We start from the raw sequence: 15521 nt of genomic DNA on the forward strand, positions 1-15521 counted from the left end.
GGACATACCATCATCATTTAAATATTCATATATGTTCATATACATGCCCACATGGGTGGGTTTGCGTGTGTGTATGTATATACCACACATACACACACACACACACACACACACACACACACACACAAACTGCACAACTGTGCATGGCAGCCTGCTGCCTAACAGCCACTCACCACTCCACTGTGAAGCCAAACTCACTGCCCTTAGATAGGGGGGCTCCTCTGTGTCTTGGGTTCCCCCCCGGAGCACCCAAACCTGTCAAATGCTTGAGATGAGTCACTCCCTGTGTCATGACTGTGTGGCTCTTAGTCACTCTGTAAATTGTCCAGAGATGGGGAGTCTCCATTCCTTGGTGCCAGTTTAACTTGAACCCCAAGTCAGCACTGCTTGAACCCCAAATGTTAATAAATCCCTCACAAAGACTCCCAATGAATCTCTCCTCTCTCTCTCTCTCTCTCTCTCTCTCTCTCTCCTGGCATTGAGACCTCATCCAACCATTCATCCTACTGTTCCCCATTGAAGGATCTAAGCAGAAAATCTCAGCCCCTGGGTGGATGCCCTCTTGCCTACCCACTCCCATCTCATCCTGCACGAGGTTCCCCCAAGTTCCCAGGCTTTAGCCTGGCCTTCCTTCACCAGCTTAAATGCACCATGTCCCCTCCACCCCTGGGGCCTCAACATGAGCTGTCCCCCATGCCTCAAATCTGGTACCCCTACCTCACACCCTTCAGCTCTCAGTGCACCCTTCCTTCTATCCCCAAGTGGGACTACCCATTACACTCTCAGTTGCCCTCACTTCTCTTTTTAATACTTCACACGTCCAGCACTTTTACCTGTCCGTATGCTAGATCTGTGTATACACCGACTCCAAAGAATGGCTTGATGATCTTGTGTTCTGGACTCCACTTCATCCCTTGGAGACAGGCACTAGATCGCCTTCCCCTTACACTGCATGACTGGGATGATGGGACCTCGGGGAAGATAAATGTTGAATGAATTCCTGCAAAGAGCGTAAGAAACCTTAGAGTTCGGACTCATAGGCCGAATCTTCTTTTTAAAAAAAATTTTTTTTAAAGTTTATTTATTTTTGAGACAGAGAGAGACAGAGCATGAACGGGGGAGGGTCAGAGAGAGGGAGACACAGAATCTGAAACAGGCTCCAGGCTCTGACCATCAGCACAGAGCCCGACGCGGGGCTCGAACTCATGGACCGCGAGATCGTGACCTGAGCTGAAGTCGGCCGCCCAACCGACTGAGCCACCCATAGGCCGAATCTTCTGATAGAAGTTTAAACCAAGTGACATAACCTTAAAATTTTAAAGAAAGAGAAAAGAATATACCTAAGAAAATCACAGTTTCTGAATGTTTCCTTTGACATATCCAGGTTGACACCTTGAGGAATGTCTAAACAGTTGCCTAATTCGCTTTTTTTTTTTTTTAAACCAGTGAAACAGTGAATGTTGGCGGGATTATCCAATCCGAGGCAGATGCACATGTTGCTCTGACTTGCCTGTTTGAATGCCTCCCTTCACCTTTGCCTAATTGGGCCATAGATCCTTTCTGTATGCCAGTTCTCAGGACTTTGGTGGCCTCTCCCTCGTCTTTTTTGGGATATAAGCAGAGGTGTGTGGGAGCCGGCTCGAACAGACTCCAAGGGCCCATGTCTGCTTCCCTTCCCAAATCTGCTTTCAGGGCCTCGCATTGTAGCTCAAAATTGCATATGATGGGGATATCATGGAAATCGGCCAACAGCACAAAAGAGCTTTAGTTCCAAAGAGCTGGTTGTTAACCTTTTACCAGCACACCATTGGAGGTAGGAAAATCCATAACCAAATGAAGAATCATGTTTTCAAACGAGTTAATTTAGGGCCACTTGGCCCTGATTATATTTCCTCTGTGTTTCACTGAAAAGATCATGTATAGCTATTTATTTAGCACGTTATTTTGAAACCTTACATGTGTTTCTTGGGGGAAACTCTTAAGCCACAGCAAGATGAAATAGCAAAGTAAGATTAAATGGAGCCTCCAGTGTAGAAATTTCTCATTAAACTCAGAGTTGTTCATCTACTCTGGCCTCACCGATACCAACTATGGGGTTTCTAGGCGTTGTTTTCCCATTTGATTAAAAGATAAAAGTGAACGGCTGCTCCATTTGAAGGCGATGGTCAGAAACAATACAGGAAAAGGGAGGTGGAGGGGTTATTCCTGAGTCACCCAGGACACCTGACCTCTGTACCCAAGGATCTTCCGTTCTGTTCTTCTTAGCACAGGCTTGTTCTGTAACAGTTCCGGTCTCTGCCCACTCCAACTCCTCTTCTCGTCCTCTTAAAAACCAGCGTTGTCTCATAGCAAAGACTTTTAAAACTCAATATTAAAAGGGAGAAGCGGAGGAGACAAGTCAGAAAGCTGGCTGAAATGAATGGCAAATTGCGTGAATAATCTAATACTTACCCGCCCTTAAGTTTTGGAAACAAGGAAGATTTCCTTACATTCACTTAACTAGCCAAGGCCAAAATTTTCCTTCCTCCTCTCTTCGGCTTTGGAATAAAACAACTCTAAATTTAAACTTACACCAAATCATATAAATTCTCCATCTGGAGCCCCGTTTTGATAATATGTCCTTTGGGATCGATCTCCCTCTCTGTCTTTACTTAAGCGAATTTATAAATTCGTAATGCGGTCTTTTGGTTCGTTTAATGGAGAGGATTAACGTGAGAGAGCACAGTCTTCTGCGTCTTTAAATAGACCTGTGTCCCGAAGCACATATGAGCATTTTGTTCTATAAGAAACAGTCAGACGAAATGAAGTACGACCTCAAGATAGAGGGAAAGGAGTTTCATTTTGAAGATTTGGAACCAATAAAGTTAGAGCTAACACGCGTATGATATTTGTGATGTGCAAAATGTGCCAAATGTCCCGCCAAGATTCTAAGAGGTAGTAACTGTTATCGTCCCTCCTGGCACGTTGAGGAAACCGGGGCAAAAGGGGGTTGAGATAATGGTCCTGCGAGCACATACAGGTAGAAATGTCTAGCTGGGATTTGAACTCAGCATTCTGGCTCTCAAACGTGCGCTGTCATACGTGTAAGACAGGATCACCCAACAGCAGTACAGCTGAACAGTCGGGCTTCATTGGTTTAATGACGTCCTTGAGCTACCTCAGCCTCTGTCTGTGCGGAGTCCAGGGACCCCTGAGCGGCGCCCTGGCCCTTGTCAAGAATGCAGGGTCCCAGGACCCTGCATGGACCTAGCAGTTTCCTCTGTGTCACACACAGCAATACTGGAGAACCAGAACTCAAGGTGCCTCTGTCCCAGCCTGAGATTTCTGGGAAGAAGCTGTTTTCAAGTCACCGTCTCATTGTTTGCCACACACCGACATCGAAATTAACCAGTGTGTTAATTTTTTGTGTTTTGTGTGCCCTCGCGTTGATTTCTTCTGTCAAACAGCAGAACTTGAATTTCTCGCTGGCTGTGGATGTAATTTCAGCCAAGTGGGAAGGATCAAAACGTTTGATGCTATCCACCTATTGCTTCTTGGGTGTGGAAACATAGATACTTTTGGAAACACACCTTTCCTCATCATCAACACAGCCTCCATGTGGATGCCCCTTTAAAAAGAAAAAAAACTGACCAGATATTCTAAGAGTGTTGTATGGTGACCAATGGTAGCTACAGCAGTGGGGAGGATAGCATAAGGTGTAGAGTTGTTCAATCACTATGTTATATACCTGAAATTAATGTAACATTGAGAGTCAGCTATACTCAACTAAAAAAAAAAAAAAAAAAAATTTACTAGAAGAAAATCCAGACTCTCTTGTGGTAGGGTAAGCCTGAACTGTGTTCAAAATACTTGGCAATGTCCAGATACTGTGATGACAAAAGCAATTAACATTTATAATTTCATTTATTTCTTTAGAAAATATTTATTACAGTCAGAGTTTGAATGCGAAACCTCATGCAATGAATGGGTAAAGATAAATGGGCTTTGATAAAGTAATGTAATCATCCAGTAATGTAATGATCCAATCTCCAATCAATGGAAGGCAGTAGAAATTTTTTTTTAATGTTTATTTATTTTTAAGAGAGAGAGAGAGAGGAAGAAAGTACAAGCAGGGGAGGGGCAGAGAGAAGGGGACAGAGGATCCAAAGCAGGCTCTGTGCTGACAGCAGAGAGCCTGATGCGGGGCTCAAACTCACGAACCGTGAAATCACGACCTGAGCCGAAGCGAGCTGCTTACCAACTGAGCCACCCAGGTGCCCCCAATTTTTTTTTAAATATCACCACTTAACTACAAAGATCTTTCATTTTTTTTAAACAATCCAACCTCTAAAATATTTGCGACCTCCATAAGTCTATATCACTTAACAGATCTGTTATTTTGTGATAGTATGAGTGAAAACCCCCAAGAGATGCTCAATGCATATCTTGAATCTAAATTTGTCTTGGTTGGTTTTACTTATACAATGTCTTTAAAAATGTTGCAGAACAGAGGTACCCCTTCATATACATCCATTTCCGGTTGAAGACTAACCGGTATCTCTCTGGTGTCCTTAGGTCTAATCAGTGAAGTCCCATCTCATGTGGGGATTAGAGCCTATGTGAAACGGACATGTGATGTACAGGTCCAGATTCCGCACTGGAAACACAAAGACAATGTTACAAGGATATAATCTACAGGCTGTCTGGAGCAGGGGGTGGGGGGGGACGATGAGTTCCAGGAACTCTTCACTAGAAAGAGAGCTTTTGCATCTTAAGGAATAAATAGGATCCTGTTGGGCAGAATAGTTGGAAAGCTGTAATCTGAACTGTAGCATCAGAATGCTCAAATGTATGAAAACATGAAAGAATGTGGGGTGTTTGGGCAACCACACACAGCACTCCATGCTCGGAGTCTACAGTGAGTGCAACCTTTCAAGTACTTTCAAATTCTAGTGAATTAGTAACTTCTGAAGCTATAAAAGAAGATAGAAACAAAATTTCAGGGCTCTTGGGGATCCAACCAAGGATCACGGACTTGATCTTGTAACTAACGGGGAGTTACTTAAGGTCCAAACAAAGAAAAAGTATCATATTTGTGTTTCAGAAAATGATACTGCCCAGGTTAAGAGGATATCTGAATGTGAGCCAAGGGTGGGGGGGTGGGTGGGGGATGATAAAACTAAAGGGAGCAAATACCGTTTGTTGTAACTAGAATTTTACATTTATTTCCTTTATGAAACATTACCGACTATATTGAAGGTGAACTACTCATTGACAGAGTACTTCCTGATTTGAATTATATCTCAAATTACTCCTCGGACTGCTAATCGCAGTTCAAAACTTTTGGGAGTTTCAAGGGAAGGTAATCAAGTTTTAAGATAATTTTATTCTTGTATTAAATTTTTTAAAAAGGTCTCTGGGAAGTGAACTTGTAGGTTACAAAACCAAACAAATAAGGAACGACCAAATACATGGAACCATGCATTGGCCCCAACCAAGCCTAATAAGAAAATCCCATACCAGGCACGAAGGTTGAATCAAATGCAATTGTATGAAACCCAGGATTTGAAGAGGGATTTCCTTATTTAGAACTTTTATTTCCTCCTTGTTAAAATTTGGGAGCTTTATTTGCTGTCTTTGATATAACATGCCTGTAGGAAAACACAATTCCAAGAGAGGCCACTTTTCAATAATTCCAGCTTCTCAAATTAGGAAAACGATACATTCCATAGTGTTAGAATATCCTACACTTTGGTAAAATGTAAATGGCTTCGTCTCCGATCTTGCCTGTCGTTTCTCCCTACAGCCATCCCTCCCTGTTCTTCGTCTACAAAACCCCAGTGGTCTTCAGATATTAACCTTCTATCCTTCAGCGAAGTCTCAGTCCCACAGTTGTGGGGTGAATCCGTCATAGAAATTATTCTCCCTTGGCAGGGCTTGATTTTGGAACGGGCAGTGATGAAATTCCTACCAAAGTGACCTGAAAGCAAGAAAAGTCAAGGCCTTCTGGGAAAGGTTTCGCGCTCTCTGCCCTTGTTCTGCTTGTGTTGCTGAATTAAGTGCTAAGTCTTAGAGCTGCGCTCTGTAGCAACGTGGACGGGACAAGACCACCACGCTGATAATAGCACAGCACAAAAATGCAGCCTCTTTGGTTCTCAGCGATGCCACTGAACTTGTGAATAAACCAAACCCAGGGCTAGCACCCTACCTCTAGACTTTGTATTACATTAGATAATAAGCATCCTGATCATTTAGGCCAATTGAACTAATGTTTCTGTCGGCAGCCAAACACACCCCGGTCAACGTCCTATGTACAGTTAGACACGTTTCCATCAAAGGTGGTTTTTTGACTGCTGCCTGGTTCACCTTCCCGATTTGGTTACCTCTGGCTATGGAAGACACATCCCATCGGTATAGCGCTCATGAGATAAATGCCACAGATATCTCTTCTCAGTATATTTCATAGTATGTTTCTAAAAAAGTGATATTTTAAGTTGTACAGTAGATTGTTTAATATTGGGCAGAAGAACAGGAAAATCAATCAAGTGTGACTATGCCTCTATGATGGCAAAGCTGAAGATAAATCATTTCGGTTCCTCTGTTGGACTAGTCTGGGAGCAAGACAAGAGAGACGGGTAGGGGCCATTTTCATTTTAGGCATATCCTTGTCTTTTTCTGCAACACGCTATTTCTGGGCCCTCATACTACCCTGTAGGTTTCATCGAGGAAATTATGACTTAGATTCTGCAAATCCTCCAATTGAGATCCAGAAAGGTGGAATGAACACATCGTAAAATTAAAGAATAGCACCCTTGAGATCTAAAACTTCTCCCACTGGACCATATTGTCTGAAAGAAAGAAAAGTCTGAGTGGTTTTATGTGCTAGTATAGACATTATTACTGCGAGCACAGTGCTTTTTTAAAATAACACCACCGTTAATGCGCCAAGGTTGAGTTGGCATTTCCATCTCTTTTCTGCCTACCCCCACATGTTCTCTGTGAGCAAAACTTCAGATTAAAGGTGGGATGAGTGGAGGGTTCTTTGGTTGCAAACATATTTCACTCTTCTGTCGGGTTCAAGTTTGTGCATGCCACATATGTAGAGCAAGGAAAGCAGAACCCATATAAATATGAGGACATAAAGTCATTTCAGGAAAAGGACTACAGAATGCATGGTGAAGGATTCTTCTCGCAAAATAAGAAGAACCCTACCTTGAACTGAACTGACAAAATGGAAGTAAATGAGAAAGAATTTCTCTTCATTCCTATAATAGTTAGGACTTTTTGATAGTAAGTGACAGAATCCAACTACAGAAAGCCAACTGGGCCTCAGAAACAAAATGGCTCCAGGGATGCTAGTAAGACCCTCTCTCTAGTCCTCCCTTTGGCAAGTATCTTCATCCCTGCCTCTTTCTTTATACTCTCTCTTGAAACCAGTTTTCTCTTCTTTCCTAAGTCCACATAGTGGGAAGCACTGCCATCAACAATCTACTAACTCAGTTACCCAGTCCAAGTTTCAAAGTTCCTAGAAGGTGGCTCAGTTTGGTTCAAGTGTCGGTCTTTGGGCCAAACAATTTTGCCTATGAGAAGAAACTCTGAGCCATCTGGAGTCACATGTCCTTTTTTGAACCAATCAAGCATAGCCAAAGTGTACTGTCACCCTGAGCAAAATGGCCGCCTTTAGTATCCCTCTAGTGGAAATGAAGAAGGATAGGGTTCAAAAAGGAGAGTCAGAAAGGTTATAAAGTAATGCTTGTTTTCAGAACCGGTTGCATAATTTTCAGGGCCCGGTGCGAAGTGAAAATGTGGGCCCTCTGTGTTCACAAATTAAGAATCCTAAGATGAAAGCAGCCAAGTATTAAACCAAATGTGAGGCCCCTGTGAGTGTGGGGCCCCATGTGACTGCACGGGTCTTATGCCCATGAAACTGGCCTTATTTATCTTCTGCCCTTCCCATCAAAATGTCAAAAAAAAAAAAATCTTGAGTGATAAATTTGATCAAATTAGTTTGCCTGTCAATAAACAATATACATTTACTGAGGGCCCACCCAGTAGATTTTCTTCTATTGATGTAAATCTTGTCATTCACCACAATGCCAACTGTCCCTTCCCCCCCATCTCAATGAACTATTCCTCAAAAAGAAGTGTCCACAGAGAGCTGGAGTTTTAAATACAAATTTTATCTCACCACATTACACTGGGAACAAGTAAAATAAGCTCCTTTATCTGTTTCACAAAACTTGATTCCATTTTAGCTTATTTTAATCTCAATTTTCTTTTGTTTCTATAGAAACAAAGAAATCAAATCCTAGCATTTTAGCATTCACACGAAGGGAATTTTCAATTTATAAAAATGGTCCTCTATTGTTTTAATGTCTAACAATTTCAAAAGTGCTGTTGAAATCAGGTTATTTATCATAAAATCCATAATAAAAAAAATACCTCCACCTTCCCCGAGAAAAACAACAATGAAGAAAATTAAACTATATTTTAGAAGGTTCTTGAAGCTAGTAATTCCACATCATAAAGAACTGTAAGATGACACCTTGCTTAGTCAACTTGGTTTTAATTTTATTAACGTGCATTCCTTCTTTAATGATTACTTTTACTTACCTGATTTGTTGTCTTCTCATGGCCTCTGAAAACAAGATGGAAATTGCACCTGTGCCCCGAACGATGGCAATATTCTTCTGTTGAAAGTTCAGGAAAATATTTTGAGATGTGGTATTGCCAGCGGAGGATATCACACACATAAATGTGAAGATCCAACTTTAGGAAGTGTTCTGAGGATGCAATATGCATAGTACGCTGTGTTAGGGTAGAGTGGAAAGCATCAACATGACTGAAATTAGCATCTCAGACTCGCCATTAAGGTAGAAGACTTCAGGTCAGTTATTGATCCTCTACATATGTCCTCAGTCTCGTAAGCCACAAAATGGTGGCAAAATCCATTCATTACAGGGATTATAATAATAGCCACCATTCCTGGGCACTTCACAAACACGATCTCATACAACTCTCGGAACAGTCCCACTTAGGAAGTAATAATATCCCCATGGGTCTGACAAGTAACTGACGATTCAGAGGGGTAAGATTTGCTCAAACAGTAAGTGGCCGAATTGGAATTCACCCCCAACTCTCCGATTCTAATTCTTGTGCTCTTAATTGCTGCGTCCATCTACTACAGCAAGGAGAAAGTTCATTGACATTAATTCGTTTTCTCCCATTTGTGAAAAGCACTGGCTCTCAAAGTGTGGTCGCCATACCATCAGCCATGGCAGCATCAGTATTCACCCGGGTGCTTGTTGGAGATGGAAACTCTCAGCCTCCACCCCCTAGATACAGTGAATCAGAAACCCTGGGGATAAGGCGCAACAATCTGCCTCACCAAACCCTCAGAGGACAGTGAAAAGCCATATACTCATGTTGAAAAGCCATTCTGTAAAGATGACATAATTGGGGTCGGGAGAGTTAAAAATCAGGGGCTCAATTTAAAAACATAAAGACACACAAAAAATGCAAGCACCCATAATACAAGTAAAACCTTGATCTATTTAATGAAAGAGATCAACAAAATGCAGAGGAAAAATAATGGGGAAAGAAATGAATTTTGAATGAACTCCCTGTGAATCTGAGCAGGACTCTGAAGGATGGGTAGACTTCAGGGAGCAAAACTGGAGTTAAAGGTAGGGCAAGAGCGAGGGGAAGTGTGCCAGCAAGATATTCGATGCTCTCCTTTGCAGGGAGCAAGAAGATTGGGAGATAAGAAGGATATCAGACTGAAGAGCAGGGCTGAAGCCAAGCAAAAACTTTGGGGTCTCTTCTGGGGGTGGGGCGTGGATCAGCAAGGTTTTCACCATATTTTAAGACAGGGAATAGCATGGCAATAGCTGTCCTTGAAAAGAGAAATCGGAGGGCAGTATAGAAGTTGGGAGAGGGGAAGGCAGAGCATGGTCCCAGGCCTGCTGAGAGCCTAGAGTACCTGTTCTGGCCAGAGCCTGAACTCAGACCTCACATCGTGTGCAGGCCTGAGAACATATCAGCTCAGACAGCTTAGGTATGAAAAAGGCCAATACATGATCCCTTCATCCTCTACGACGTGATCTTTGTTAGTTTTTCTTTTAAGTGATTTATTTCTGGTTACGAAACTCTCAACAGAGAAAACTCTAAACTTTAGAAAAATATGAAGATGATCACAGAAATCACTTAAATTTGGAGCGATGTTAGTATTCTGAGAATAGCCATTTGAAAGTTGTGTGTGTGTGTGTGTGTGTGTGTGCGCGCGCATGTATCATGGATGGATAGATGATAGATATGAATAGATAGATGATAGATAGATAGATAGATAGATAGATAAAACCTTAATACAAGTGTCTTACTTATCACTGAATATAGTGAGCCCTCGCCTATGCGGAAAAAAAATAGTTGAAAATACAAATCTTGATGACAACATAATGTTCTATCGCATGTATGGTCTGCAGTTTGCTTAATGCCCTCATTGCCATCGTTCTACACCAAATACTGCCCACAGTTCTACATTTCTAGTCGTCTCCGTAAGTAGATTTTTGAAAGTGCAATCGATGGTCAAGTCTATGAATATTTTAGGGACCATGTAACATATCATGAGATTGACCTCCAGGAATGCTGTACTATTTTGCTCTTCAATCAGTTTGTGAATATATCAATCTTACCAGAACTTCACCAGCATGAAGTATTGTGATTTAATTTATCTCAATTCATTCTTTTTCTAACAACATAATATCATTAGAACTGATATAACCCAACACTTGCGTTGCCTTTTCAATATAGTCTGACAGTGACTTACTTGACATTTTCAGAGTGTAGGCGATCCCCCCCAAAAGACCACTTTTCTGACAGAGTCATTGTCAGTCTATGAGTACCAACACATACTGTCAGTAGCTATCAATAAATATCCCAAACTATGAGAAACTGTAGAGTGAAAGGTCACAAAGACAAAAAGAAAAATCCCATGAGAACCAGAAGACAACAAATAAATCTGGCTTCTGGACCTACAGCAGATTCATTTATTAATTCGTTCATTTTGGTAATATGCCGGGTGATAAATTTGAAATAACATACATAAAGGGCTCCATTGATTATGAACAGAACACTGGGTGCAGACAAGATTTTCTTAATGCATGAGAGGTTAAGAATGATCGTTTTTGATGTTAATTGGAAGAATTCTCTGTAGGGTAGGTGCAGCCTTGACAAATGAGTTCTCAGTTAATTTCAGGGCATGGTAAGTGAGTGGTACACTCTTTAAAAACCAGTTTTCCTCTCATTTATCAATACTGTGCCCTATAATGCTATATTTAAAATTGCTTTCGCTTACGATTACTTTCTTTAAAAATTAAATTCAGAATGAGGTCAAGTATACGGCCACTTTGTTTTTCACTGGTTAATTAGCTTACAAAAATAGAAAATTTATTTTTATGTCTCGCTGGGTCGCCCTGAGACACTCCTAGGAATACACAGCTCAACTCACAACATCACTTCCTCTGTCTTCCCAGCCATTGCCCAGGTGAATTAGTCACCATTTTTTTTCTCTCTCTGCTTCTAGAATTCCTTGCGCCCATCTCTATTACGTCAATTATAGCATTCACTGGAATCAGCTGGTGACATGTTGGTCTCCCCAGCGAAACCCCTCAAACTGTAAGCCCTTGAAACCAACGGTCATGGTTTGATTCATGCCTAGCATGCAACACAGTGCCGGTCATCAATAATTTCTTCTTAAATAAATGGATGGGTGAACAGATACAATAGTAGCCGCGGAGCATGGACACAAATTTTGCTTGCCGGTCATCCAAGCAAAAAGATGATGAGGACATGAACTGAAGTTCTTTTTTTAAGTTTATTTATTTATTTTGAGAGAGAGTGTGCGAGTATGAGCAGGGGAGAGGCAGAGAGAGAGAAAGAGAGGGAGGGAGAGAGAATCCCAAGCAGGCTCTGTTAGCACAGAGCCCGACGTGGGGCTCAAACCCACGAACCACTGAATCATGACCTGAGCCGAAGTCGGATGTAAGCCCCGACAACTGAGCCCCGACATGAACTAAAGTGATGATAGTAGGAAATAAGGTGTAATTAGGCTCTTTTACCCTACCCATGGAAGTTTATTTTATTTTTTTACGGGGGGTGTCTTTTTTTTTTAATATTAAATTTATTGTCAAATTGGTTTCCATACAACACCCAGTGCTCATCCCAACAGGGGCCCTCCTCAATGCCCGTCACCCATTCTTCCCTCCCCCCTCCCCCCCATCAACCTTCTCCGTATCTAAGAGTCTCTTATGCTTTGCCTCCTTCCCTCTCTATAACTTTTTTTCCCCCTTCTCTCCCCTGGTCTTCTGTTGAGTTTCTCAGGATCCACATATGAGTGAAAGCATATGGTATCTGTCTTTCTCTGCCTGACTTATTTCACTTAGCATAACACTCGCCAGTTCCATCCACGTTGCTAAAAATGGCCAGATTTCATTCTTTCTCATTGCCAAGTAGTATTCCATTGTATATATAAACCACATCTTCTTTATCCACGGAAGTTTATTTTAAGAAAACATAGGGAATTAAGAACAGATTTTTGGAGTCTACCCAATACCCTTTTGCTGATTGCCTACCCAAAATCATCTTGCACTTTCTTCCTTACAAATAAAACTCGCATTTATTGGGGGCACCTGGTCACTTAGTCGGTTGAGCATCCGACTTCGGCTCAGGTCACGATCTCAGGGTTCGTGAGTTCGAGCCCCACATCGGGCTCTGTGCTAACAGCTCAGAGCCTGGAGCCTGCTTCAGATTCTGTCTCCCTCTCTCTCTGCCCCTCCCTCACTCTCTCTCTCTCTCAAAAATAAATAAACATTAAAAATTAAAAAAAAAAAAAAAAAAGAACTCTTAACTTATTGGAGCAGCACTGGGCCCAGATTCTTTACACTACATTTCTCTGGTGAGAGCCATGCAACCCTGCTCCAGCTAATATATGTAAACAAAGATCACTGGGTACTAAAGCAGTACCCAGTATTTACTGCGTGTTGTATTACTTCTGGTTCCTTCACCCAACATGCCTAGACCAACCTTTTTTTTTTTTTCTCCAGCCAATCACCTCCTGGGATCCAATGTATAAATTCAGTATTGCATGTATTGTGCATAACCGTTCTAAAGGATCTTATTTTGTGTCCTATATAAGTCAGAACATAGTGTACATTGCCATATAATGTAAAAAGAAAGATCTACGTATAAACAATGCAACCAACTATCTAAGTGTCATACCAACCAACTAAAATACCAAATAAACTTTGAACAGTGAAAAAAAAAAAAAAAGGAACCTTAAGGAAGGTTCTCCTTAATAGGCAGATGTGTATTTCTGTGATCTTCCCCTTTCTTCCTGCTGGAGTGCAGACATAAGGGCTGGAGTTCTAGCACCTATCTTGAGAACATAAGAACAAGCATCACAGGGGCGTCTGGGTGAGTCAGTTGGTTCAGCATCCGACTTCAGCTCAGGTCGTGATCTCGAGGTTTGTGAGGTCAAGCCCCACGTTGGGCTCTGTGCTGACAACTCAGAACTGGGAGTCTGCTTTGGATTCTGTCTCCCTCTCTCTCTCTCTGTCTCTCCCCTACTCATGATCTGTTTCTCTCTCTCTCTCTTTCTCTCAAAGATAAACACGCATTAAAAAATTAAAAAAAGAAAAGAGAACAAGCATCCAAAAGAGACACAGACCCTCGCATTCGTGTAGCTGTCTTGTAAGTGTGACAGATTTTGTGAGATAAAATTGACAGCACTTACAGATAAATGTGGAAACTTCCAAGAAGCTGGAGGTCAGATGAAATGTTGGGGTCTTAACAGCAGGAGAAGACAATTTCCACTTACAAACAAAATTACTGAAACCAAATGGAAGGTATAGGAGACCTCATTCACAGAGAAAAATCGATGAGTCTGGATTTTATATACAGAGCTTGAGAAAATCCTGGTGAAGATAACAAATGCAGGTGAAAAAAATATGGCGGCCCAGCCTTGGGGTGGAGGAAATAACTGGAATGACAAGAACGGATGGGTTTACCTAAAGATAAAGCCTCTGGCAAAGAGAAGGTGATAGAGGACAGAATCCTGAGCGAACCCTGTAAGGCCACAGAAAAAGGGAGTCAACGGAATTGGAAAGAAAACGAGAACAGTTCAGCAGAGGTTTCCAAGAAGGTAGTCAATGCTGTAAAGTGACAAAGGAGAAAGAACATTCACAAATTGTCATTGGATGGGGCGCTTGGAAGGTCAGAGGTGTCTGTGAAGAATGCAGCTTTGGTACCACGGGGTGGGTGAGCTGGGGATTCAAAGCCCATGATGAAGCGTTTGTCAATAAAAAGTATGTCTTCAATGGGGCGCCTGTCGGTTAAGCTCAGTTGGTTAAGCATCTGACTTCGGTTCAGGTCATGATCTCGCAGTCCATGAGTTCAAGCCCCGCATCGGGCTCTCTGCTGACAGCTCAGAGCCTGGAACCTGCTTCGGATTCTGCGTCTCCCTCTCTCTCTGTCCCTCCCCTGCTCATGCCCTGTCTCTCTCTGTCTCAAAAATAAATAAAAACATTTAAGAAAATTAAAAAAAAAAAGTATTTGTTCAAGCTTTTTGGCTAGGAAGGGAGAAAGAGAAAATACCACGTGATCGATACCTTAAAGATAGCAGGCTTCTCATTTCCCCCAGAGTAGATTAAAACTGCAATGTTTTCATTGGATAAAGAATATGGCATTTTAATATTTAATCATGTCTAATGTTGACTAAATCCCTACACTTCATATGTGTAGGGAATACCGAGTAGAGAAGACTCAAGTCATATTTGGGGCCAGCCAGGTTTGGCAGTGAACATGGGTTTGGAAAACAACAATCTTCCAGTGGAATTCCCAGTATAAAGAGAACTTTTAGAAACGCTATCCCGCCAGGTTGGAATTAAGAGACTGTGGGTTTCATGTTTGAATTCCGCAACAATTTTATTATGACTTTTGCATATGTTTGCACTTTTTCACCTACCTCTCTGCTGGTGAAAATTAGATGCTAAAAATTGCCAAGACCAGCATCGCTTAATAGTTGGCATCGGCTCAGCGGGTGTTTTCCACTCGTCTCACCAGATCCTTACATTCAGCCCAACCCATGTTTTGGGTCTGCCCAAGTGTACGTAACCATGGCTCAGGGCGGTATCTCACAGGGTGTCAGTTCACCCAGTAAAACTCTGCGGAGTGGATAACTTCAAGGGAGAAGAATTCAGAGAGGATCTCTCTGGATCCCCACGTGTTTGTGTTTGGGCCGGCTTCTAGAATTGAGAGCATATGAAATCACCATCATCGTCGTTACTTCATACAGTTCTTAACGGCCACCGATTTTTCCAGCGTTAACCATGTGCCAAATATCTTATATACCACATTTCATTTACTTAATCCCCGCAACACTCTTCCCATCGCACAGATGATAAAATTGATGGCTGACGATGGTTAGTGACTTACACAGACCGAGAACCAGGAAGCAGAGGAACAGGGATTTGAACCCAGATGTTCGA

Source organism: Panthera leo, chromosome B3 (assembly GCF_018350215.1).
Source record: "Panthera leo isolate Ple1 chromosome B3, P.leo_Ple1_pat1.1, whole genome shotgun sequence".
NCBI classification, from domain to species: domain Eukaryota; kingdom Metazoa; phylum Chordata; class Mammalia; order Carnivora; family Felidae; genus Panthera; species Panthera leo.